The 25,830-nt window shown below is 46.0% G+C and overlaps 1 long non-coding RNA gene across 1 annotated transcript; it reads left to right on the top strand.

Annotated features, from left to right (window-relative positions):
* Positions 1-14,780: 14,780 nt before the first annotated feature.
* LOC128340842 (uncharacterized) lies at positions 14,781-20,698 on the top strand. Its single transcript, XR_008314015.1, has 3 exons — positions 14,781-15,007; positions 17,356-17,476; positions 20,483-20,698. It is a non-coding gene; the product is annotated as an uncharacterized LOC128340842 (long non-coding RNA).
* The last annotated feature ends 5,132 nt before the right edge of the window (positions 20,699-25,830 follow it).

A 25,830-nucleotide genomic window follows, 5' to 3' on the forward strand; every position in this document is an offset into this window, starting at 1 on the left:
GCGTGGAGGAAGTGGATAGAGAGAAATTCTTCTCCCTTTCACATAACACTAGAACCAGGGGTCATCCCATGAAATTGATTGCCAGGAAATTTAGGACCAACAAACGGAGGTACTTTTTCAGATAAGATAACACATAATCAACGTGTGGGATTCTCTGCCATGAGATGTGGTGACAGCCAACAACCTGGATGGCTTTAAGAGGGGTTTGGATAACTTCATGGAGGAGAGGTCTATCAACGGCTACTAGTTGGAGGACTACAGGCCACTTCCAGCCTCAGAGGCAGGATGCCTCTGAGTACCAGTTGCAGGGGAGTAACAGCTGGAAAGAGGGCATGCCCTCATCCAGCTCCTGCCTGTGGGCTTCTCAGAGGCATCTGGTGGGCCACTGTGTGAAACAGAATGCTGGACTAGATGGACTTCCTTGGGCCTGATCCAGCAGGGCTGTTCTTATGTTATAGATGGCAGTATATAAATATGATAGACAGATGGATAATGCTCGATATTAGCAGCAGCAGCTGCTCAAGCATACAGTTGTTCAGCTACCTTGCATGTAGAAGTGTGGGTCGACGGAAGAGCCTTTCCGTTGCTTAGCTCTTGCAGACCGTCTTCTTTGTCATTGTTTGGTGCCTTCCCATCTCTGGATCCCCTTCTCTCTTTTTCTAGGTCTCCTTCCAGATGGCAATAGGCTTTTCAGTATGAGAAGCAGGCATGCACATTCCAAAGATGGGTTTGTATGTTTGACACTTGCTCATACTCTCACAGGTTTCTGTCCTCCTTTCCCGAATGAATCCACACTCTGTTCATATACAGCGCAGGGCCAGGGTCCCTGTGAAATGTTGGCAGTACCCCCTGCCCGCCAGCTCTTGCTTTCGAAGCAGAAGCAACCCCCTTTCCCCATTTCTCGCAAAAGGAGTGATCGGTTCTTCTTGTAAAGCCGGGATTGGCCAGCAGGTGGCACTGCAACAATCACTTGAGGATTTTTCTGTTCTGCATCTGAAGGGAGCATGATTTCCCCCTGGAGGTTTGCCACCCATGGCTCTATGCCTCGGGGTATCTGAAGAGCGAATCTGCATTGCAGCAGATTCGAGGCATTTTAATTTGAGGGATTAGATGCACCACCATTTGCATAGACATCAGCACCTCTATCAACACCTTTGGAGAAAGAAGAAGCCTCGGAGGTTTTTTTTCAAAAGCTGCTGGAAATGGAGGATTTTTTAACGCCGGAATTCACAGCCTCCCTTTGGAGAAAAACAAAGCCGTGTCTGTCCTGGTCCCTGATAGCCCGCAAGGAGGTTGGGTTAAATCCAGCGAATATATGGACTGGCAAACTTCAGTCAGGAGTGGATTCGGGGGAATGTCTGTAAAACCTCCTGGGGAGGGAGACAAAACCCCACAGGAGTGCATGGAGGGTGAGCAACCTCACACTTGGAACTGGTGCACAGGCTTCTCATGCTGTGCCCTTTGCAAGGACTCTGGATTCTTCTGCCTCAAGTTCTGGACCTCATCCTCTGTCCGGTGTTCAAGGAGCTTGCCTATGTTGGTGTCCAAGCTTGCCTGTCCAAATCAGGGGTCATAATGCAGTGACAGATTACTATGAACATTTACATACCACTCTTCAACCAAAGATCACAAAGGGGGTTACAGAGAAAAATAGCTGGTCTAAGAGAGGAGAGCTGGTCTGGTGGTAGCAAGCATGACTTGTCCCCTTAGCTCAGCAGGGTCTGCCCTGGCTGCATATGAATGGGAGACTTGAGGTGTGAGCACCTTGGAGAAGCCGCTGCCAGTCTGTGTAGACAATACTGAGTTAGATGGACCAATGGTCTGACTCAGTATATGGCAGCTCCCTATTTTCCTATCCTGGGTTCTGGGAAAGGACAGAGACCAGGGGGAGCTACCATCACTCAGAATAAAGAGTAGTGAGCTACAGGAAGCAAAGCTCTGACTCAGACAAGGCAGCTTCATAAGGTTTGTCAGTATTCACTGTAATTTAAACTATGATTGCATCCGTTTCTTACAGAGGGGGAGGAATTCTGCAATTTGAGTATGCAGGCTGACACACCAAGCAAGAAAGCACCAGTACAGCAAGAGGAGCAAGCCAGGAGCACTTCCCCTCTAACTACACTAGAAATTTTTATCCATCTCGCCTTCTGCAGGAATTCCTCGAGGCCGCTCAAAGGGGCTGTGCAGAGAGGAGAGCTGGTCTGGTGGTAGCAAGCATGACTTGTCCCCTTAGCTAAGCAGGGTCGGCCCTGGTTGCATAAGAATGGGAGACTAGAAGTGTGAGCACTGGAAGAGATTCCCCTCAGGGGATGGAGCTGCCACTCTGGGAAGAGCATCGAGGTTCCAAGTTCCCTCCCTGGCATCTCTAAGATAAGAGAGAGATTCCTGCAACAGCTACTAGTTGGAGGGCTATAGGCCACCTCCAGCCTCAGAGGCAGGATGCCTCTGATTACCAGTTGCAGGGGAGTAACAGCAGGAGAGGGGGCATGCCCTCAACTCCTGCCTGTGGGTTTCCCAGGGGCTTCTGGTGGGCCACTATGTGAAACAGGATGCTGGACTAGATGGGCCTTGGGCCTGATCCAGCAGGGCTGTTCTTACATTCTTATACTATGGCATCCAGTCCAGATCACTGCCAGTTTGTTATAGCCGCTGCATAACAAATTGTTCTCTGGGCAGCTTACAACACCATGGGAAGGGGATTGAAAATAAAACTGCTCATATTATAATGTCCTTGTTCAAAACGATGGTGCGGCCACACCTGGAGTACTGTGTACAATTCTGGACCCCACATCTAAAAAAGGACATTGTAGAACTGGAAAAGGTGCAAGGGAGGGCAACCAAGATGATAACGTAAGAACAGCCCTGCTGGATCAGGCCCAAGGCAGCCCATCTAGTCCAGCATCCAGTTTCACACAGTGGCCCACCAGATGCCACTGGAAGCCTACAGGGAGGAGTTGAGGGTGTGCCCTCTCTCCTGCTGTCACTCCCCTGCAGGGGCCTAGAACAACTTTCTTATGAGACAAGGCTACTTGTCTATTTAGTTTAGAAAAACTGCGACTGTGGGGAGACATGATAGAGGTCTATAAAATCATGCAAAGAGTGGAAAAAGTGGATAGAGAGAAATTCTTCTCCCTCTCACATAACACTAGAACCAGGGGTCATCCCATGAAATTGATTGCCGGGAAATCTAGGACCAACAAACGGAAGTACTTTTTCACACAACACATAATCAACTTGTGGAATTCTCTGCCACGAGATGTGGTGACAGCCAACAACCTGGATGGCTTCAAGAGAGGTTTGGATAACTTCATGGAGGAGAGGTCTATCAACAGCTACTAGTCAGAGGACTCCAGGCCACCTCCAGCCTCCAAGGCAGGATGCCTCTGAGTACCAGTTGCAGGGGAGTAACAGCAGGAGAGAGGGCATGCACACACCTCTTGCCTGTGGCTTCCAGTGGCATCTGGTGGGCCACTGTGTGAAACAGGATGCTTGGCTAGATGGGCTTCCTTAGGCCTGATCCAGCACTTATCCAAAGTTTTACCTTTTTAGGACGCATATAAGGCACAGTAACTGTGAATCACCTGGATGAATATTCAGAATGAATATTCAGGGTGAACGCTGAATGATGCCATTGGCTGTATGGACGGCACCTTCTGTCACCATCCTGGCATTGCTGTAAACAGTTCCTCATATGAGCTGCCCCCAGCCTAAGTGTAGCGGAGGTGCATTCAACCGTCATTCAGAAAAGCTCATGATGCACAGATGCAGCTAGTTGGGCTACACTTAGGCTGTTATCCTGATGCTCTTGCCGCACTGATGCTTTCTTGCTCTGTGTGTCAGCCACAATTTTTTTGTTTGTCTATCTGCTTTTGGCAGAGATACAGGTAGCGGTTGGACCAACACGTGTGATGTGATCCACAGTTTCAAAAGTTAATGGTGGGTCCGGCAACCTCCAGTTTTGCATTACATCTGAATGCAGTAAATGTATTCCCAGAGGTCTCCCCCCCCCAATATTTTTTCATAATATCAAGCCATTAAAATCTCCAGGATTGTTTGCAGTCATCATCTGGAGATTGATGCCGAATCCTGGAAACCCCAGGCCAAATCCTCGAGATGGCAACCCTCTATTTATGTCACAGGCCCTAGCCAATCAGTGCAGTGCACAGTCAACTTCTGCCCCAAACTAACACTGAACTCAATCCTGGGAAGAAGATGGTGAGGTTATTCACACAATAAAAAAACTGTGTTCTACCTGGGTTTGTGAGCTGTGTGTGCTCCCAGTTTACAGTTGTGTGGAAACAAGGAAGGAGAAAAACCTGGGTAGCTTTTCCTCCTCCCTTGCTTACACACAATCACTCCTTCCTTGCTTCCACACAACCAAATACTACGAGCACACAAAGCTCTCAATCCTGGGCAGAACACAGTTTTTGATTGTATGAATGACCTCATGGTGTCTTCCTTTGCATTGCCTCATTCTCTTTGGGGTCTGGTTACACGCCAGCCACCGTATTCTTCTCCTTAATCTTAAGATGTTCAAATTACATCTTGCCATTGCAAATCGAATAACATTTACAGGGTAATGATGCTGGGCAGAAATAAAAACAAGCATGATAAGCAGTGAAAGGTCATATTACAAGCCTATTATGTGCAAACATTGTCATTTTGCTACTAGGAAAAGCTTGCAACATTCTCTTGTACATTTGCAGGAGAGAGGCAGTTTGTTGAGGCCCCCCAGTGGCTTTGTGGCTTCAAGTAATATTTAAAGGGAGCTGTGCCAGCTTCCGTTCTTAGCGGCCACACTGCTCCAACGTTTGAGTTGTTAATGTTGGGGGAAGTCCCTTCCTCACATTTCCTGCAGTGGTTACCGTATTTAGAAGACAGAAAAGTCAGGGAAAAATAGTTGTGGTCCAAATGGCAGGAAGTTTTCAAATGAGTTTCCATTTCACCATTTTCCCTGAAATAGAAATTCAAACTACCTTGGATCATGTTCTTATCAGAGCTCCAAGCAAAATTAGTGTGGATCCATATAGATACTGGAACATATGACAGAAAAATTAAATCAATGAGCAGGGCTCAGGAAATCCACTAGTCTACTTGTCTGTGGTGTCAGCGTGGCATCAGCACATGGTGCCAGCATGCACATGGCACAGCGTTGGCTCGGTGTTGGAACATAGTATTGGTGGTGTCGGCACATCGCGCAGTGCAGTGTGGGCACACACATGGCCTCCACGTGGCATCAGCACGCACATGGCCAGCCATTTGCATGCTGATGCTATGCGGAGGCTGCAGGGTGCGTAGCCTTTGGGGAACCAGGCGCTGCACCCAGAAAGTGGCGGGGTGGTGAGGAGCAGGTAAGGAGCTCCTTACCAGCTCCTTAAAGGAATTGCTCCTCACCCCGTTGAGCCAGCGCCCGATCCAGTTCGGCGCTTCCCAGAGGAGGCCCAAAACGAACCGGTTCTTGCGCATCCCTATCCACCAGTGATATTATCTCACCTATGAATCCACAGGTAGAGCCACTCCAAGGAGACTGACAAAAGGCACGGCTGCTCCAATAGCACCATCACACTGTCTTTTGCACACTCCGAAATTCCGTGTCAACAGGAGAGATTTGGCAGTGTGTCCATGAAACTTGTGGCAGGTTTACAGATGCTACTGAGGGCGCCTTCACTTCTTCTATGAGTTTTACAATTTTGTCCTTGAGGATGCTTTCCATTGATTTGCCTGGAATGGACGTTAAGCTCCTTCCCTGAGCCCTTCATTCTCCCTGACAGCAGAGGAGCTACCAGCCCTGGAGTGGGATGCCTCTACCACGTCCCTGAAGGTCTCGTCCACATGCCTCTCTGTCTCTCTGAGCTTCTCCAGATCTGCCACTTTGGTCTCGAGGGAACGAGCTTGTTCCCTGAGAGCCAGGAGCTTCTTGCACTGAGCACACACCCATGACTTTTGCCCATAGAGCAAATAGTCATACAATGTGGCACTCTCTGCAATACACTGGGAAGTGCCCCCTCCCATGCTGACTTTCTGTCTTCATACTGGTTTTGTTGGCAGTTTACAGTATTTAGTTTATTAGAAGGATAGGTGTAAAGGTCAGCTATTGAACTGTCCAAACAGCCTGTCCAAACATGAGGCAGAGATCAGTAATCACAGGTATATGAGGATTGGAAAGTAGCTAATGTAATTAGGATTTTCAAAAAGGGATCCAGGCAGGATCTGGGAAACTACAGGCCAGTTAGCTTAACTTTGGCGCCAGGCAAATTAATAGCAAGCATAATTCAGGAAAAAATTGTTCAACATATAGAAGAACAGGGCTTGCTGAAGGAGAAGCAGCATGGCTTCTGCAAGGGCAGGTCTTGCCTCACTAACCTCTTGGAGTTCTTTGAGAATGTCAACAGGCAAGTAGATAAATTAAGGTCATCTGAGGAGGTCCGTCTCCAGTCTGGCGGCGAAGCAGAGGCGGGCCTTCTCTGTAGCTGCTCCTGGCCTGTGGAATGCACTCCTGGCAGAAGTTTGTAATTTGAGATCATTACTGTCCTTCAGGAGAGCCCTTAAAACCGATCTGTTTGGCCTGGCCTTCCAGGGTTTTAAATGATTAACAAACTGTTTTAAATTGTTTTAAATTGTTGTCCTGATTTCCAGGGTTTTTTAGCTGTTGAATTGGTTTTATTGTGTTTTAATAGTTTGATTTTAATTGTTAATTTGTTGTCATTGTTTTTATCATGCTGTAAACCACCCTGAGCCATTTTGGAAGGGCAGTATATAAATCTAATAATAAACAAACAAACAAATGTGATCCAGTTGACATAGTATGCTTGGAATTTCAAAAAGCTTTTGACAAAGTTCCTCACCAAAGGCTCCTGAGGAAACCTAGCAGTCATGGGATAAAGGGACAGGTTCATGTGTGGATTGGTAACTGGATGAAGGGCAGGAACCAGAGGGTAGGGACCTTTTTCACAATGGAGGGAAGTAAGACGTGGGGTCCCCCCAGCAATCGGTACTGGGACCAGTGCTCTTTAGCCTGTTCATAAACAATCTAGAAGTTAGAGTAAGCAGAATAGTGGCCATATTTGCAGATGACACTAAACTATTTAGGGTAGTGAAATCCACAATAGATCGTGAGAAACTTCAAAAGGATGTCTCCAAACTGGGTGAGTGGGAGACAATATGGAAAATGTGGTTCAGTGTAAGCAAGTGTAAAGTGATGCATATTGGGACAAAAAAACCACCCAACTTCACATATACACTGAAGGGGTCTAAGCTGCTGGTGACTGACCAGGAAAGAGATATTGAGGTCATGGCAGACAGCTCGTTAAAAGTGTCAACTCAGTGTATGCCAGCTGTGAAAAATGGCAAATTCCATGCTAGGAATCACCTACCTACCTACCTACCTACCTACCTACCTACCTACCTACCTACCTACCTATCATATTTATATATCACCTGATATGTACTGTATATCTCTAGGCAGTGTACCCAGTTTAAAACACAACACATTTAAAACAGTAAAAACAAAACAATTTCACAGAATAGAAAGTTTAAAAAAATCATAAAATTAAAAACAAAAGCCTGAGAAAACAGGTGTGTCTCATAGTGGTTAGAGTGTTGGACTAGGATCGGGAAGACCCGAGTTCAAATTCCCATTCAGCCATGAAACTTACTGGGTGACTCTGGGCCAGTCATGTATCTCTCAGCCTAACCTACCTCACAGGGCTGTTGTGAGGATAAAAATAAGCATGTAATGGTGCAGTGGGGAAATGACTTGACTAGCAAACCAGATGTTATTTGGTTCAAATCCCCGCTGGTATGTTTGCCAGACTATGGGAAACACCTATATCAGGCAGCAGCGATATAGGAAGATGCTGAAAGGCAGCATCTCATACTGCGTGGGAGGAGGCAATGGTAAATCCCTCCTGTATTCTGTCAAAGAAACCCACAGGGCTCTGTGGGTGCCAGGAGTCAACACTGACTCAACGGCACACTTTACTTTACTTTACTTTACACTGCTCTGAGCTCCTTGGAGGAAGAGCTGGTTATAAATGTAATAAATAAAGAATAAATAAATAAATTATGCTCTTATTTTGACAGGGAACATATTCCAAATCCCAGGGCAGCCACAGAGAAGGACTAGTCCCTAGTCACAACGAAATGAGCCGGTGGCAACCCCACCTGGACTTCACCAGATGATCTTAATAGGCATCAGAGTTCGTGATAAAGGAGATTCTCCTAATTCAACAAGATGGTTGTCTGTCCGTGATAATGGGGAGATGACAGGAGCTCCCACTCATGGAAGACTACCCTGATCAGAGCAAAAGTCCAAACTGAGCATGTGACCAGCATCATGCATCAGTCCAGAAACCACTTGCGAAAGGCCCATAGTTGTCATGGCCACGATGAACTTCTGAGCAGTTCTGGACAACCCAATCCCGAAGTGAACGTTTTGAAGGTCACTCCGCAACCAGATCCATCAGCTCAAGGGAATCCGTTGGGCAGCAGGGTGATTGGTACACCAACAGAAGTCCCAGTCTATCATTGGCCCCTATGCTTAGGTACACACATTCAATATAGGCCAATTCCCTGACAGGGAATCTTGGTAAGGGAGATGGTATTCTTATAGACCACAGCCACCCCACTTCCCCACCCACATCCTACCACCTGCACCACCATGGCGTATCCTACTGGGAGAAGCTGGGACCAAATTGGATCACTATTTATTTTATTTTATTTTATTTTATTTTATTTTATTTTATTTAAAACATTTATACCCCGCCCCTCCAGTACACTACTGCTCAGGGTGCCTCACAACAATAGAATAGATACAATATATAATACAAGTAATAAAATTGACCAAATTCAGTAAACAAGGTAAAAGTCAGGTAAAAACCCACAATATTAAATTTCAAATTGAAAGTTATTTTAAAAGCTAAAAATTGAGACTTATAAAAACTAAGAACTAAAGAAACTACCAGATATAACCACAGATGGAGCATTAAAAAGCCTCTTTAAAAAGATAGGTCTGAAGTTGTTTAAGTTGTTTTTTAAAAACACTAAGGGAGGGAGCGTGGCAAAGCTCTTCAGGGATGGCATTCCAAAACCGAGGGGCCACAACCGAGAAGGACCTGTCTCTAGTCATAGATCACTATGGAAAGAAATGACAGAGGTGTATAAAAGTATGCATAGAGTAGAGAGAGTGGACAGAGAGGATATTTTTATCCTTCACAATCCTGGAACAAGGATCATCATGTGAAATCGATTGCCAGAAAATTTAAGATCAACAAAAGGAAGTACTTTTTCACACAGTGCATAATTAATCTATGGAATTTGCTGCCACGGGATGTGGCACCGCCTTGCATTTTAAAATTTTATTGGTTTTTACAATAGCTTTACAATCCAACATCATTCATTTATTTGATTAGGTAAATATTGACTTCCCACTTACCTCTCTGCGCGGTTCACATTAACTATACATATAAACCATTGCTATAATAATTCAAAACATACATACTCTACATTACTACTCGATTTTACCCAACCCAACCTGCTGTTATTACTGTATTTCAAACCCTGCTAAAAGGTCCATATTAGAAAAATAGTTCTTTAAGTAAAGTAAAAATGGTTCCCAATCTACTTTGAAACATTCCAAATTTTCATCCCTTATAAGTGCTGTAAACTTTGCCATCTCAGCATATTCCAACATTTTTATCAACCAGTCTTCTTTTGAGGGCATTTTATTGTCTTTCCATTTCTGCGCATATACTATTCTAGCCACCGTGGTTGCATACATAAAAAATGTTAAATTTCTTCTGGAAAACTCTCCTTGAGTTATTCCCAGCAGGAAGGATTCTGCCCTCTTAGGAAATGTCATTTTAAAAATTTTATTCAGCTCATTATATAACATATCCCAAAAAGCCTTTGCCTTCCCACAAGACCACCACATATGAAAAAAAAGTTCCTTCACATTGTCCACATTTCCAACATTTATTTGAAACATTTTTTATACATTAATGCTAATTTTTTTCGGTGTCAGATACCACCTATACATCATCTTATAATGATTTTCTTTTAAAGTATAACATGCAGTAAACTTTAAATCAGTTTTCCATCATTTTTCCCAAGCAGCCATATCTATATTATGACCCACATCTTGAGCCCATTTTATCATAGTCATTTTAACCACTTCATCTCTTATCTCCTCCAAAAGCAGCAACTTATACATCTTAGAGACTAATCTTTCATCATTTTCACACAACTTCTTCTCGAATCTCGACATTTGATCCTCAAATCCTACTTTACGATCCTTCTTATAAATTTCATTTAGCTGATGATACTGGAACCAGTTACTAACCAGATTTTGTACTTCATTTAGGTTTTTTAATTTACTCTCTTGAAAACATAACAAATCCCTATAGGTACCCCGTTCAGATTGCATATTTATCTCTTTACGTGCCAAAGCTTCAATCGGGGGTACCCATAATGGAGTTTTACATTCCAGCCATTTTTTATATTTTACCCACACTCCCATTAGACTCCTTCTTACATAGTGATTAAGAAAGTTTTTATGTGCTTTGCTTTTATCATACCACAGATATGAGAGCCAGCCAAACCTTCTATCAAATTCTTCCAGATCAAGTATTCTGGGATTTCTTAATGTTATCCATTCCTTTAACCACATCAAACAAATAGCATCGAAATACAACCTTAAATCAGGCAGGGTAAGACCACCTCTTTCTTTAGCATCTGTTAAATTTTTAAATTTAATTCTCGGTTTTTTCCCTTGCCAAAAAAATTTGGTTATGTCCTTTTGCCATTGCTTGAAACAGGTTAACGTATTAATTATAGGAATAGTCTGAAAAAGAAACAACATTTTAGGTAAAACATTCATCTTCACAACTGAAATTCTTCCCATTTAAGATAAGTTCATCTTAGTCCATCTTTGCAAATCAATTTTTACTGTGTTCCATATTTTGATATAATTATTTGAGAACAACAAAGAGTTTTTGTTTTTTCAGCCAAATGCCCAAATATTTGATTTTCTTCTCCACTTCCAATTCGCTTGTTTCATAAAGTCTGTCATTGGATTTCTGGTCCATATTTTTTGTCAACACCTTCGTTTTACTCTTATTTATATAAAACCCAGGCAATTGGCCAAATTGTTGTATTTTTTTCCAAGAGGCTTCCGATCTTCCCTAATGGATTTTCTAGAAAAAACACCACATCATCTGCAAAGGCTCTGAGTTTATACTCCTGTTTCCCTACCTTCGGGCCTTGTATTTGGTCATCTTCTCTGATGTTTCTACAAAGCACTTCCAGAACTAATATAAGAAGTAATGGGGAGAGTGGGCAACCTTGTCTAGTTCCTTTTTGTATTTTACCATTATTTGATACTTCCTCAGTTATACAAGGATCATCCTGTGAAACCGATGGCCAGAAAATTTCAGATCAACAAAAGGAAGTACTTCTTCACACAGTGCAGAGTTAATCTGTGGAATTTGCTGCCACGGGATGTGGCACCACCTTGGATGGCTTTAAAAGGGACTTATACAAATTCATTGGAGACAGATCTATCAATGCCTACTAGTCTAATGACTATAGGCCACCTCTAATTGCCTCTAAATACCAGCTGCAGGGGAGCAACAGCAGGAGAGAGGGCATGAGTGTTAACAGGGATTCCCAAATGTTGTTGACTACAATTCCCAGAATCCTTGGCGAAAGGCCATTGCAGCAGGGAATTCTGGGAGATGTAGTCAACAACATCTGGAAATCCTTGTTACACGGAAAACTGGAGGACATGCCCTCGTCTTTTGCCTATGGGCTCCCCAGAAGCATCCGGTGGGCCACTGTGTACAAAAGGATGCTGGACTAGATAGGACTTGGGCCTGATCCAGCAGGGCTGTTTTTGTGTTCTTCCACGCCATTTCCTTCTTCCTCCACAGCTTCCTCCTCACATTATTGTACAACCGCTGAGTTTTGTTTTTAAAGTGAAATGGCAGCTATTCGAAATCTTTACTGGAAAAGCATCTTGTCCTCTGCCACCACGAGTTATATATGCTCGGTTTGGGACGGCTTCAGTGCACATTTGTACTTTGTGCCAAGGGTTGCCAACTCTGACTCAAGCTATTCCTGGAGATTCCCCCACCACACACCAATTTGTTCCCAATATGGTTTCCTGCAATCAAGCCATTAACATTTCCAGGCTTCTTTCAGTAGTGACCCAAAGAAGGATGATAATTCCAGAGAATCCGGGCCAAAATTGGAGGACTGTTGCACAAGAGCAACATTTAAAGAGATGACGGATTGTGCTGGACCGTTTCTGTTTGATAATCAAGTTGCAGCAAGTATGGATGGGTTACAATTGACACACTTGAAGCAACCTGTTCCCAACGGCATTTGCTTTCCCCTGTGTTTCAACAGCCCCCTGTCACAACTTCCAAGAGCCCTACAAATATGGGAAGCTCCCCCTCACCTGGAAACACTGGGTGACATTTCTGGCTGGAGACTCTGCTGTGTTGGTCCCAAGTGAGTCATGAAGATCTTCCACCTTTTCCTGGTTGGCCTCTGTCTGGTGTTCCTGGCTGCTCCAGGTAAGGGGTGGAGGGGAAGAAGGGAAAGTGGGGAAAAGGGAAAGAAGGGTGAGAGGAGTAGGGGAAGAAGAAATGAGGAAAAAGAAGATAGAGCAAGAATCGGAAAAGAAGGGATGAAGAGAGAGAGAGAGAGAGAAGAGGGATGAAGGGAGAGAAGGGAGAGTGGTCTGTGTTAGCTCAAGGTGTTGGGTAGGGAATCCCAGTCTTGGACAGGGTGGCCAGAACCTCAGGGGTATACTCGTGAGTCAAATGGGCTGTAACCCAAAATTTGGCTTTAAAAAAAGCCAAATCTGGCAACAGAGGTCCACAGACATTCTTGAACTACGATTCCAATCACCCCCCTGCCACAATGGCTAAGCATTGTGGATGGGGGTGGTGTGAGTTATAGTCAAAGACATCTGGGACCTAAGCTCGGGTACCCCTCTTGTTCAGGGAGGCAGTGGGACATCCTTGACTAGAGTTCTGGCAATATAAAGGAGATGACCAATACTCTACCTTTTGGACCTTAGTGAAGGATGTTACCTAATGGACTAGAACAGGACTGCACAACTTGGGCCCTCCAGCTGCTGTTGTACTACAAGTTCCATCATCCCCAGCCACACTAGCCAGTAGTCATGGTTGGGGGGAGCTGTCGTCCCACCACAGCTGGAGGGCCAACCTTCTGCAGTCCTGGCTAGAAAACACTTCCTTGAAGCAAGGCCCTGGATAGGGAGAAATTTCTCCAAAGGGAGAATGCTTTTGGTGGCTTTCAGAGCTTTCAATTGCCTTTAAAAGAATGAAATGTACGCTTGGTTCCTTTGCTTGCCTGAGCGAGAACATTTAGTTATTATAGTTTTTGGCATCGTCCGAGCATTTTCCTGGTTACACGCTGCCATGAGTCCCTCCATATTGCCAGTGTTTTGACATCCCGCTCGCTGTGCTGTCAGCAGGCTGCCGTCCATATTTCCGATTCCTGGTTTTGAATTTTAATGGTGCATTTGGGCCCTAGAATGCAACTAAGTTTATGCACTGCAGCGCGTTGCAGTATGGACAGTTTCTCCCCACCACCACCACCCCGTTCTTGTTTCCTCCGCCCCCTCGCCATGGGGAGAGAAACAGGCAGGGAGAAATCTCGCCTTTCCCATCCTTTCCTCCCCACAGTTCCCAACCCCACACCTCCCTCTTAGTTTGCTGCTTTGGCCAGAGACTGATACTAGCGCAGCTGAGCAGATTTCCAAATCCAACCCTTTCTCATGCACTTTTCACTGCAGAGGAAGCCTTTTGAACAAAATCATTTTTTCCCCTGTGCAATCCCACTTGCTTACTACAAGGCGAAGGGCAGGCCGAGAGAACAGTCCCTTGCTGAAAAGGAAGCCCATTGAACTGAATCATGATTCATTTACTTCTATGCAATCCCACAGCTTCCACAACTCCCCTCCACCTCCTCCCTCCCTCCCTCCCATTTATGTATGTATGCATGTATGTATGTATGTATGTACAGGTGAAACTCGGAAAATTAGATTATCGTGCAAAAGTCCATTAATTTCAGTAATGCAAATTAAAAGGTGAAACTGATATATGAGACAGACGCATTACATGCAAAGCGAGATAAGTCAAGCCTTAATTTGTTATAATTGTGATGATCATGGCGTACAGCTCATGCAAACCCCAAATCCACAATCCCAGAAAATTAGAATATTACATGGAACCAAGAAGACAAGGATTGTAGAATAGAACAATATCGGACCTCCGAAAAGTATACAGTGTACTGTGCTTGACTGGCAGGCAAACTCGCCTGACCTGACCCCATAGAGAATCTATGGGGCATTGCCAAGAGAAGGATGAGAGACATGAGACCAAACAATGCAGAATTTCTGAAGGCCGCTAATGAAGCATCCTGGTCTTCCATAATACTTCATCAGTGCCACAGGCTGATAGCATCCATGCCACGCCGCATTGAGGCAGTAATTGCTGCAAAAGGGGCCCAAACCAAGTACTGAATACATATGCATGCTTATACTTTTCAGAGGTCCAACTACACAGCAGGACTGGGAAGGACCTTGGAGAACGGAGCATTGGTTTCACTTACTGTGAAGGCTTCTTCCGGTTGCTGGGGCCAGGGACATCTCATGGGTTATCCTCTCTCAAGAGCTCCAGGCAGGACAGAAAGTAAATAGTTAAAAAACTAAGCCACACCCACTAGAGCCTGAGGGGGATAACCCCACCCAGTTCTTTCGGGCTGAGACATAAGAGGACAAAGGCAATACAAAACAGTAGAAAACAGCAGGTCAGAATAAACAGGTTTAAACATTCCAGAATAACAGAATGTAGCAACCAACTGTAGAAACTAAATGTCAGTCTCCACCATTTCAACAAAAGTAGACCAGAGCGCAAAATCACAACTGGGCGGGCCGAGATGTCCCTGGCCCCAGCAACCAGAAGAAGCCTTCACGGTAAGTGAAACCAATGCTCCGTTCTCGGTTGCTGAGGCCAGGGACATCTCATGGGACATACCACAGCTGTCCAACTCGGGTGGGAGCATTCTGGTCTACTAGCGAGGAAGAACTTGTTGCAAGATCCATCTGCCAAGGGTTGCCCGGGCAGACGCGAAATCCTCGATCTTGTAAAGTTTGGTGAAAGTGGAAAGCGATGCCCAGGTGGCCGCCTTGCAGATCTCTTCAACCGGTGCATTAGTGGAAAACGATCTGACATCAGATGCAGGGAGCATGGCTTAGGGTGTTGGGGGCATGCACGCTTTGCACGTGCAAAGGCGCTCCCCAAAGAAGATTTTGTCTCCTGGCCCCCAGGGGTCTCGCGACACCCCTGATGCAGCAATGGCAGGGAAGAAAGTGAGGAGAAGGTGCCGCTGTGCCCATTTGCCCCCTGGCAGTCTCTCTGCACTAACCACCACAGCCACTGCATTTCTCCTATCAGTCATTTACTTCTATGCAATCCCACAGCTTCCACAACTCCCCTCCACATCCTCCCTCCCATTTATGTATGTATGCATGTATGTATGTATTTAGAGGCATAACAGTTCCTGTCTTCTTTCCCCCTTCCTGGCTCTCCACCGGATTCCCCCCCCCCCGCCCAGCCGTTCCCTTGTTTTGTCATTCCAAAGGCTCTCCTCACACACCCAACTTCCCCTCTTTTCTTTTCTTAATCCCACCCGGCCTCTGGTAATTCATTGTACAAAACTGGGATGTTGGGAGACAAAGTTAGATTTTTGTTTGGGAGCGGTACTCTCCCCTCCTCCTGGCGGATTTGAGAAAGACAGCCGAGAAGTTACCAAAACAAATTTCATGTCACACACACCCGCCACACACACACACACACACAAACTCCATTGGCCTGAATGAAGTTGGAGGAGAGGCAGATAAACACGTTTCAAGGAGACTATGGACAGTCCTGCCTTGAAAACAGGTTGCAATGGATGGAAAATATGAATGGCCACCAGCCTACAACGAAGCATTGAAAAACTCTTTACTCTTGGCTTTAAACCATTGCACTAACTTTGCAATGCTTTACCCGTTGCAAATCACATAGTCTGGAAAACACCCATGAGGCATAAACAGGCAAGGAAAGAGAGGTTTAAATATACAGTAGCTTTAGTAGAACAATACTTTGCAGTTTCTACCCTGGCCTTTTGCTTTAGATCCTGCATGTCAAGAAAAAGAAAAACCAGAGCGGTGAACTATATGTTATGCTGAATGCATGTTTTTAGTCATGGGGACCTCCTCCCCACATGCTGTGATCCTGCTCTGCCTCCCTGGTTGCTGTTTATGATGGAATCAAGTTAGCCTGCAGGGCCAAATGACACAAAAACCCAGGCAGGTGTGCACAGACTTCTGAATGCAGCCACCACAGGGCTCCAGGGTCCAGCTAAGCCAGCATCCCCACAGAGGGGAGATCCTTAGCACACAGAGACACACACACAACACACAACACACAGACACCGTAGCAGCGAGCGATTCTGATGCAGCTCCCTACAAAGGATGAACAAGAGGAAGCTTCTCGTCCCACAGCAACCTGGGGAGGCAGATGGCGGCTTTCCCCCCACAAACCCTTGCATGAAGCCACCGTGACCTCCCACTATGAGGACTGCCCAGCTCCCGAGTCTCAGAGGGTGGGAAACCAGCACTCCTGGGCCACAGTCCTCCACAGAGAGACCAGCGTCCTGAAGCCCCTTCCCTCTGCATGGGAAGATGGTCGTGGCCCTTGGTTAAAACCAACAAAAACACAATGGAGTCTCTGCTTGAGCTGAAATGATCTGCAGGGGAGTGGGAGAATGCTCAAGCAAATGTGTCGAATCTGAAAGGTCTTGCCAAAAGTCAACTATAAGTTGTCTTAATTCAAACATTCAAACAGTTAAGAATTCAGTTGGATCTAGTTGGAAAATTAAGGACTGGCCATATTAGTCTTGCGTCACAAAACAAACAAGCATCCAAATAGCTGGGCTGGATCAGACCAAATGTCTCTCCAGGCCAGCATCCTCCTCCTTCCCACTGTGGCCAGCCAGGTGACTCTGTTCTACCTTAGACTCTGAACCTGTTGGGGACAGCGAACCATTTCCTCATTATTATTCATTTCTCTGTGTAAATCAATTTGAGAACTGTTTTGCTGAAAAGTACTATATTAGAAGCAGTAGTAGTAGTAGCAGCAGCAGCAGTAGATGACCTTGGCATATGCTGTGGATTCATAAACCCAGGACTCCAGTCTGTGACTCTGTCCCGGCCTTCTTCCCGTCCCTTCTTGAACCTGCTGCTGGCCCAATTAATAGTCGTCTTTTCCTTTTGCACAGGATTTGCCACGTCATTGAAGGAACGATGCAGGAAGCTTGGCGGGAAATGCCTGTTTGGATGTCCTCCTAACACCAAATTTAAGGCAACATGTGGGATTCTCGGAAGCTGTTGTGTCCCCAGGTGATAACTCCGCTCCCCCAATGACAGATCCGAAGTGCTGCCAGAGAGAAGCTGCATCTTTTCTGTCCCACCACCATCGGAACATAGGGAGCTGCCTTCCACTGAGTCAGACCATTGGCCCATCTAGCTCAGTCATGTCTACACTGACTGGCAGTGGCTCTCCAGGGTTTCAGGCAGGACTCTCTCCCAGCCTTACTGGAAAATGTTGCCAGAGATTGACCCAGGACCTTCTGCATGCAAAGCAGATAATCTACCACTGAGCTATGGCCCTGTCCCCTAAGGGGAATATCTTACAGCAGACGACACTCACATGTAGTCTCCCATTCAAATGCAAACCAGGCCAGATCCTGCTTAGCAAAGGGGACCATTCATGCTGCCTATCACAAGGCCAGCTCTCCATCTCCATCTTTGGCTTTTCCAAGTGGTCCTGATTTTGACACTGGTAGTCACCTTTTACTAGGCAGTAAGTCCCACTGAACTGAATGGGCCTTACTCTGGAGTAACCCGATTTAGGAATAAACTCCAAGGCCAATTCCCCAGTACTTGTAATCTCTGAAGTACATGGCAGGGTATACATGAAATATGGTGTGGGTCGTATATTCAGAAGGCAAAAGGAACGGAGAGTTTCAGCCTGTCAGACAAGGGATTCCCAGCCTTGGGTGCCCAGGTGTTGACGGACGACAACACCCTTCAAGTGCAGAAAGCCACGGAGTCTGGGGATGCTGGGAGTTGTAGTCCTGTCATGCACAGGTTTAACAGTCTCTTTCCTCCGTGCATTAACTGGCTGCTGTTCTAAGCCTCTAAGATACACAGAAGGCCAGTGTCACTGGGCCACATCCAGACTAAGTGTTCCGTGGGTCTCCTTCCTGCATGAAAGGAAGAGTATGGCGCGGGAGCATCTGTTGCACCCTGGAACACTTACTCCAGATGCTGCCACTTAACCTTCTCAGGTCTGTGTGGCCATCCAGACCTTGCCATGATGCACAGTCTCTTGTCTGCTTTAACGAGCACAGCCTTTGGTGACAACAGCAGGTAAGCAAATTTGCCCCCCAGGGGGAGGCAGAAATGGCCCAGGCCAAGGATTCTCAAAATGTGTGTGAAAGACGCTGGGGAGAAGAGCTGGTCTTGCAGCAGCAGCAAGCATGAATGGTCATCTTTGCTAAGCCGGCTTCACCCTGCTTGCCTTTGGATGGGTGACTATCCGGGAGCCCCATCAGATGTTCCCCAGAGGGGCTGGGGCGGTCGCTCAGGGGGAGAGCATCTGCTTTGCATGTAGAAGGTCCCAGCTTCGATCCCTGGCAGCATCTCCTGTAGGGCTGAGCGAGACCCCTGCCTGCAGCCACCCCGATTCATCTGGGAGGGTGACGGAGACGGTGGCGAGGGCTCCTCCCACAGGCCGCCTGCCTCCCAAATGCCCCCAAATGGCCTGAAAATGATCCAACCTGGCATTCGGGAGGAAGGCGGGCCCAAGGAAGGAGCTCTTCCCGCTGTCATCCTGCTGCACATTAGCAGTTTAAAAAGCTATTTTTTTAAAAAAAATATTGAATTTCCCCCACCCACCCAACCCAAAATTTGCCTCCCCTCACAATATGGGAACTCTGCAGCTCCTCCCAGTCCCGGGGGCTAACGCAAGGGCACCTTACCGGGCTTGGAGATCCATGGCCCTACAGAGGTGCATATTGAGAAGGGGGGGACAAAATCGGGGGGCCGATGTGGAGGGGGTGGCAAGGAAAGCAGAGAGGAAGAAAATGGGATTCTGTGGGGTTCCTCCCAATGAACTACGATGACTATAGGCCACCAAATATCAGTTGCGGGGGAGCGACAGCAAGAGAGAGAGAGAATTCTTTCCCTCACCTCTTGCTTGTGGGCTTCTCAGAGGCATCTGGTGGGCCGCTGTGCGAAACAGGATGCTGGACTAGATGGGCCTTCTCGGGCCTGATCCAGCAGGGCTGCTCTTATGTTCTCTTTGATGCCAAGATTTCGACACTGAAGAATTTGTAGCTCCTGCATCCTCTGTCCTTTCACTTTGATTCATTCTGTTACTTCATAATCCAATTTCCCCCCCATTAAAACTGTACAATACTGTGATCAGTCTGTGAAGGAAGGACTGATTAACTAGTCTGTTACTTACACAGTCTGCTGGTGTTGCAAATCATTAATTAATTGCGCCGCCTATTAAATGGGCGGCACATTATCTGCACAACGACTGACACAGCCACTGGTTGTATCAAGTACCACTAACGCAGTCCAGTAACTACCCAGAGGATCAGTTTCACAATGCGAGCATGGTACCAAGTATCCCTTGTACAACCTGTTCAATACACACTGCATTCATGGTCTGAAGTTGCCTCTGTTGAATTATGCAGCTTCCGGGTGGTAGAACTCCCACACTCCACAGCTTTAAATACTGCATACTGCCTCACCCATGGCAGAGCTGGACATATACCCTGGCTCTATGGGGAGCATAGAGCATAGAACATAGAGCATAGAACATAGGAGGCTTCCATACCGAGTCAGACCCTTGGTCCATCTAGCTAGTATTGTCTGCACGGACTGGCAGCAGCTTCTCCAAGTCTGCAGGCCCTATCTGGAGATGCCGGGAAGGGAACTTGAGACCTCCTGCATGCAAGCCGGAAGGTGACCTTCCCAGATGCTCTTCTCAGGGCATTGTGCTTGCTCACGGCTGTTGCTCTTGCTGCTTTTGCTAATCCGGGAGCTGGTGTTCCGGAATAGTCTTTGCACTAGTGCAAAGTGCACTAGTGCAACGTTGTTCATTGTGGAAGGGCAGGAAGAGTCAGGAGGTCGGCTGATATTGTTACCAGGTGCTATTTGCTTGGGGTTAGTGGCTTTGGGCATCTCCACCACGAAGGGTATAGATCATTCTATAAATAAATGGAGCGGAGTTTGACATCCTAGCTTGAAAATATCTTAAGCCATTCTTAAACACTGTGGATTCACTAGGGAAATGAAGTGACTGTTGCATTTTGGTTTATTTGCATCCTTTAGAAAAAAGTATGGGCCAAACTTCTCTCCACCTGCCTACCCAGGACGTCTCGGAATATGAGTGATTTCTCCATTCCCCGACAGACGTGCTGAAATCCTGCTTCAACCCTACCTGGAAAAGCCCTTTCTTAGCCATCAATGCTTCCTGCTCAGCAGCAAAGAAGCTTTGCTTGTTTTCTCTCAGCCTCCCCCTTTGAATTAAAGCTGTTTTTAAAGGCACATGACTAAACTTGATTTCGATTCGGGACTTCCCTCCAACCACCAAATAACACCTAAGAAAATATGCTCACTTCTCAGAACTTCCTCTCAGGAATTTATAAATGTTGGCTTGGTTTACATAGAACATGTAACATATGGGAGGAGAGTTGGTCTTGTGGTAGCAAGCATGACTTGTCCCCATAGCTAAGCAGGGTCTGCCCTGGTTGCACATGAATGGGAGACTTGATGTCTCAGGGGATGAAGCCGCTCTGGGAAGAGCAGAAGGTTTCAAGTTCCCTCCCGGGCTTCTCCAAGAAGTTCCCTCCAAGAAGAACTTCTCCAAGAAGTTCCCTCCTGGGCTTCTCCAAGATAGGGATGAGAGAGATTCCTGCCTGCAACCTTGGAGAAGCCGCTGCCAGTCTGTGAAGACAATAGTGAGCTAGAAAGACCAATGGTCTGACTCAGTATATGGCAGCTTCCTATGTTTCTATGTTACATAGGAACATAGGAAGCTGCCTTTGTATAAACTCAGACCCTTGGTCCATCTAGCTCAGTATCGTCTACACCAGGCATCCTCAAACTGCGGCCCTCCAGATGTTGCTGAACTACAACTCCCAGCATCCCTAGACACAATAGATATAGCTGGGTATGCTGGGAGTTGTAGTTCAGCAACATCTGGAGGGCCGCAGTTTGAGGATGCCTGGTCTACACTGACTTGCAGCAGTTTCTCCAAGGTTTCAGGCAAGAGTCTCTCCCAGCCCTACCTGGAGATGCTTCCAGGGATTGAACCCCACACCTTTTGCATGCAAAGCAGATGCTCTGCCACTGAGCCTACACCCCATCCCCTTGGAGGAACATTTTGCAGTGCTCACTTATCGTCACCTATGCACATGCAAACCAAGCCAGACCTGCTTAGCAAAGGGGAATATTCATGCTTGTTACAGCAGGACCAGCTCATGCAGGCCTGTTTTCCTATGGCAATTTGAAGGAATCATGCTATTTTCTGAGACAGAAAAAAACATAATCTATGGCCAAATAATCATAAGTCCAAATTCAACATCCTAACAAAGAACTGGCCCTCCTGATGTCCTTGGATAATGTTGCCAGACTAGATGAGGGTTCAGATTGGGCCAGATCAGGCTGAATCTTCATAGACCATTGAAGCTTTGTGCAGCATGTTACAGAACATCACACATCTCCAGGGAGGGACTCACTGGTAGGGATGTGCATTGAGTCAGAACAGTAATTGGCTGTGATGTGATGCAAGCCATATCGGCAAGTTTTTCATCGGGAAGGATTCAAATGAAAAATGGAAAATAGATTTTCTATATCAAGGAAAAAAGATTTTCCATACCTCCTTAAGCCTGTGTAGTACCAAAAATGTTGGATCAATTCCCATCTGATCTGATCTGATCTTTTAAAAAGTGTTCAGAGGCCAACAAGGCCTTCCCAATACCACCAGAATCAGGTTGGAATGGACTTCATATTTTCTGATATTCCTAGTGGGGGAAAGCACACACCTAAACTTGCCTTAAATTGAGTCATTGATAAACCAAGAGCCCCCTAAACATAGATATATGTTCTATACCTTTATCTAAAGGGGGTATTCCTAGCTTCAAGCCAGTTGACAAGCTTCTGTATCCACTGTGTAGAATAAACTGTTCCACATATAGCTGGTCCTCCCATGGTGTGGTACTGCGCAAGGAGGTACCACTTTGATGTCCTGAGCCAAATGCATTTCAACTGTTGAACAGTCTTTGTCAGTGGCATTAATACCAATGAATCTCACTCCTTGTATTCTCAAGTGGTTGTTTAAAAATTCAACATTTGGGTCTACTTCAAACCAGATAAGAACATAAGAACGTAAGAACAGCCCTGCTGGATCAGGCGCAAGGCCCCTCTAGTCCAGCATCCTGTTTCACACAGTGGCCCACCAGATGCCTCTGGGGAGCCCACAGGCAAGAGGGATGTGCATGCCCTCTCCCAATACCCTGCAACTGGTATTGAGAGGCATCGTGCCTCTGAGGCTGGAGATGGCCCACAGCCATCAGACTAGTAGCCATTGATAGACCTGTCCGCCATGAATCTGTCCAAGCCCCTTTTATAGCCACCCAAGCTGGTGGCGATCACCACATCCCATGGCAAGGAATTCCATAGATTAATTATGTGTTCAGTGAAAATGTACTTCCTCTTTTGGTCCTAAATTCCCCAGTCTTCAGTTTCATGGGAAGACCCTTGGTTCTAGTGTTGCAAGAGAGGGGGAGAAACCTTTATCTCTGTCCACTCTCTCCATTCTGTGCATAATTTTATACAGCTCAATCATGTGTCCCCTTAGGTGCCTCTTTTCTAAAGCAAAGAGCCCCAGATGCTGCAGCCTAGTCTCATAAGGAAGGTGCTCCAGGCCCTGATCATCTTGGTTGCCTTCTTCTGCACTTTTTTCAGTTCTACAATATCCTTCTTAAGATGTGGTGACCAAAATTGTACACAGTACGCCAGATGTGGCCACGCCATAGATTGGGTTTTTGGGGGGTTTCTTTTGCCTCAATATGCATCACTTTATACTTGCTTAGAATGAACTGCATTTGCCATTTTGTTGCCCACTGCCCAGTTTGGAGATATCTTTTTTGGAACTCATCGCAAGTTGTTGCTTTTTTAATTTCACTACCTTAAATAATTTGGTGTCATATGCAAATTCAGCTGCTTCTAGATCATTTATGAACAAGTTAAAGAGTACTGGTCCCAGTACCGGCCCCATGAGGACTCCGCTTCTTTCTTCCCTCCATTGGGAAAACTGTCCATTTATTCCTAGCATCTGTTTCCTCTCCTTCAACCAGTTTCCAATCCACACATGAACCTGTCCTCTTATTGCATGACTGCTAATTTTACTCAAGAGCCTTTGGTGGGGGACATTGTCAAAAGCTTTTTGGAAGTCCAAGTATATATGTCAATCAGATCACCTTTATCCATATGCCTGTTGACACTCTGAAAGAACTCCAAAAGGTTAGTGAGGTAAGACTTGCCCTGGCAGAAGCCATGCTGGTTCTCCTTCAGCAAGGCCTGTTCTTCTATATGTTTAACAATTTTGTCCTCAAGTCTGCTTTCCATCAATTTACCTGGCACTGAAGTTAAGCTGATTGGCCTGTAATTTCCCGGATCTCCCCTGGATCCCTCCTCGACCCCTTTCTCAAAATCGGAGTTGCATTCGCTACTTTCCAGTACTCCAGTACAGAGCCTGATTGTTGGGACAAGTTACATATTTTTGCTCGGAGATCAGCAATTTCACATTTGAGTTCCTTCAGAACTCTTGAGCTGTAGTGGTGAATCTCCTCTCTTCAGTGGAAATTCACTACTGCATTTAGTGACTTAAGTTTAGACACTAATTTTTTTTTTTAAGGACTGCACCCCTGAAATTGGGGGTAGGGCAAAGGAAATCTCTCATGGATGATCCACGGGTCCATAAGAACATAAGAACACAAGGACGGCCCTGCTGGACCAGGCAAAAGGCCGATCTTGTCCAGCATCCTCTTTCACACCATGGCCCACCAGATGCCAGTGGGCCCTTTGTGGCAGTCACCTTTGTCCAGCCCCCAATTTTAGGTGTACAGCCAATAAAATCCACACCATCCATGTCAGGAGCTCTGCAAGCTAGCTCCTGACATGCATTTTTAGGTAATTGATCTCAGAAAGGACCCATTGCCACAGTCCTTAAAAGGTGCAGAACTTAAAAACACCCTGGGAGCTGGCTTAGGACAAAGTCTCTCCCAGCTGTCTACCCATGTAGCTTGTGAGGACTGCAGCCCCTAAAATTGGGGATGCCCCCCCCCCATTTCAGGAGTGCAATCCTTAAAAACCATCGCTGGAGCCAGAAATGTCTCTCCAACCCAGCTGCCAGGCTGGCTATGGTCTGATAGAAATATCAGAAGTAGAAAGATTGCCAGCAGGACAACAGGGATTTTAGCTGGAGTTGCCTATGCTGGTCTGTGACTTTAATACAGATTGATTGAATGATTGATTGATCATTGGAGTTGTGACTATTGGGACTCTCTGTTGTCATTTTAGAAATCTTTCTGATAAGGTCCGATACTGGGCTTAACCGTCTGATATTCCTATTGGACCGATACGACTGCAGACAGATACCACCCCTGCCCTCATCTTGTTGCATTTGGAACCAATACTGATGTATCGGCTTGACAAGATCCAGGGGTCCCCAGTGATGGAAGGCCCAATTGGATCATTATTGGTATGATACTTCAGGTTGATACCGATCCCAGTCCTGATGATGATGCACAGCCCTAATCACTGAGAAGAGAATAACGGCTGCCCAGATGAAGGGCGCCCTGACACAAAGTCAGTTGTGTCATTAGCCAGTTTTCACATTGCCCGAGCAACGGTTCCATTGCTTGAGGCAACTGATGAAATTTAACCATAGCTTCTGCCCTGCTCGCTCTATCACCGCAATTCTCTTTGAAAAGCCAACAAAAGCAGCCGACTGTAATTTCCCTCAGACTTCATGTATTTATCTTATTTATTCATTATCATATTACTTTACCGCCTAATACAAAGATCTCTCTGTTAATCTGATATGATTTACATATCAAATGCTGCTAATTGGTTGTTTCTGTTGTCAAATGTAAATAGCAAGAAGCGTGTCTAAACCTCCTGGTGATGACCTCCAGAAATGATCCAGCCATTCATTGGTTTACATATTCAAGTCAGATGGCACATTTGGTCCTTATAAGGTGGACCAACAGAATATATTATGATGTGTGACTACAGGCTGTGATTTAGCCCCTGTCTCTTGGGGTGAGGGCAGCTTGGGAGGCAGGCACAGCTGCAGTCCCACAGAGTTCCACACAACACCAAGCAGCAGCACTGTAAGGAAGTCAGTTTTATTCTACTTTCCCCCTTCTGGGGTTTATTTCCTCTTTATTTTACCATTTAGATATGCTTTCCCCGCCCTCCCCACCCCGCACCACAGCCTCCCCTCTTATGAGAATCACTAGAGCATTGGACTAGGACTAGGCAAACTTGAGTGTGAATTAATTCTCGTTCAGCCATGAAACTCACGATATGACTCTGAGTCAATCAGCTTAACTTCCCTCACAGGGTTGTTGTGAGGAGAAACATAACCATGTACAGAGTGCGCTTGGCTC

Source organism: Hemicordylus capensis, chromosome 1 (genome assembly GCF_027244095.1).
Source record: "Hemicordylus capensis ecotype Gifberg chromosome 1, rHemCap1.1.pri, whole genome shotgun sequence".
NCBI classification, from domain to species: Eukaryota; Metazoa; Chordata; class Lepidosauria; order Squamata; family Cordylidae; genus Hemicordylus; species Hemicordylus capensis.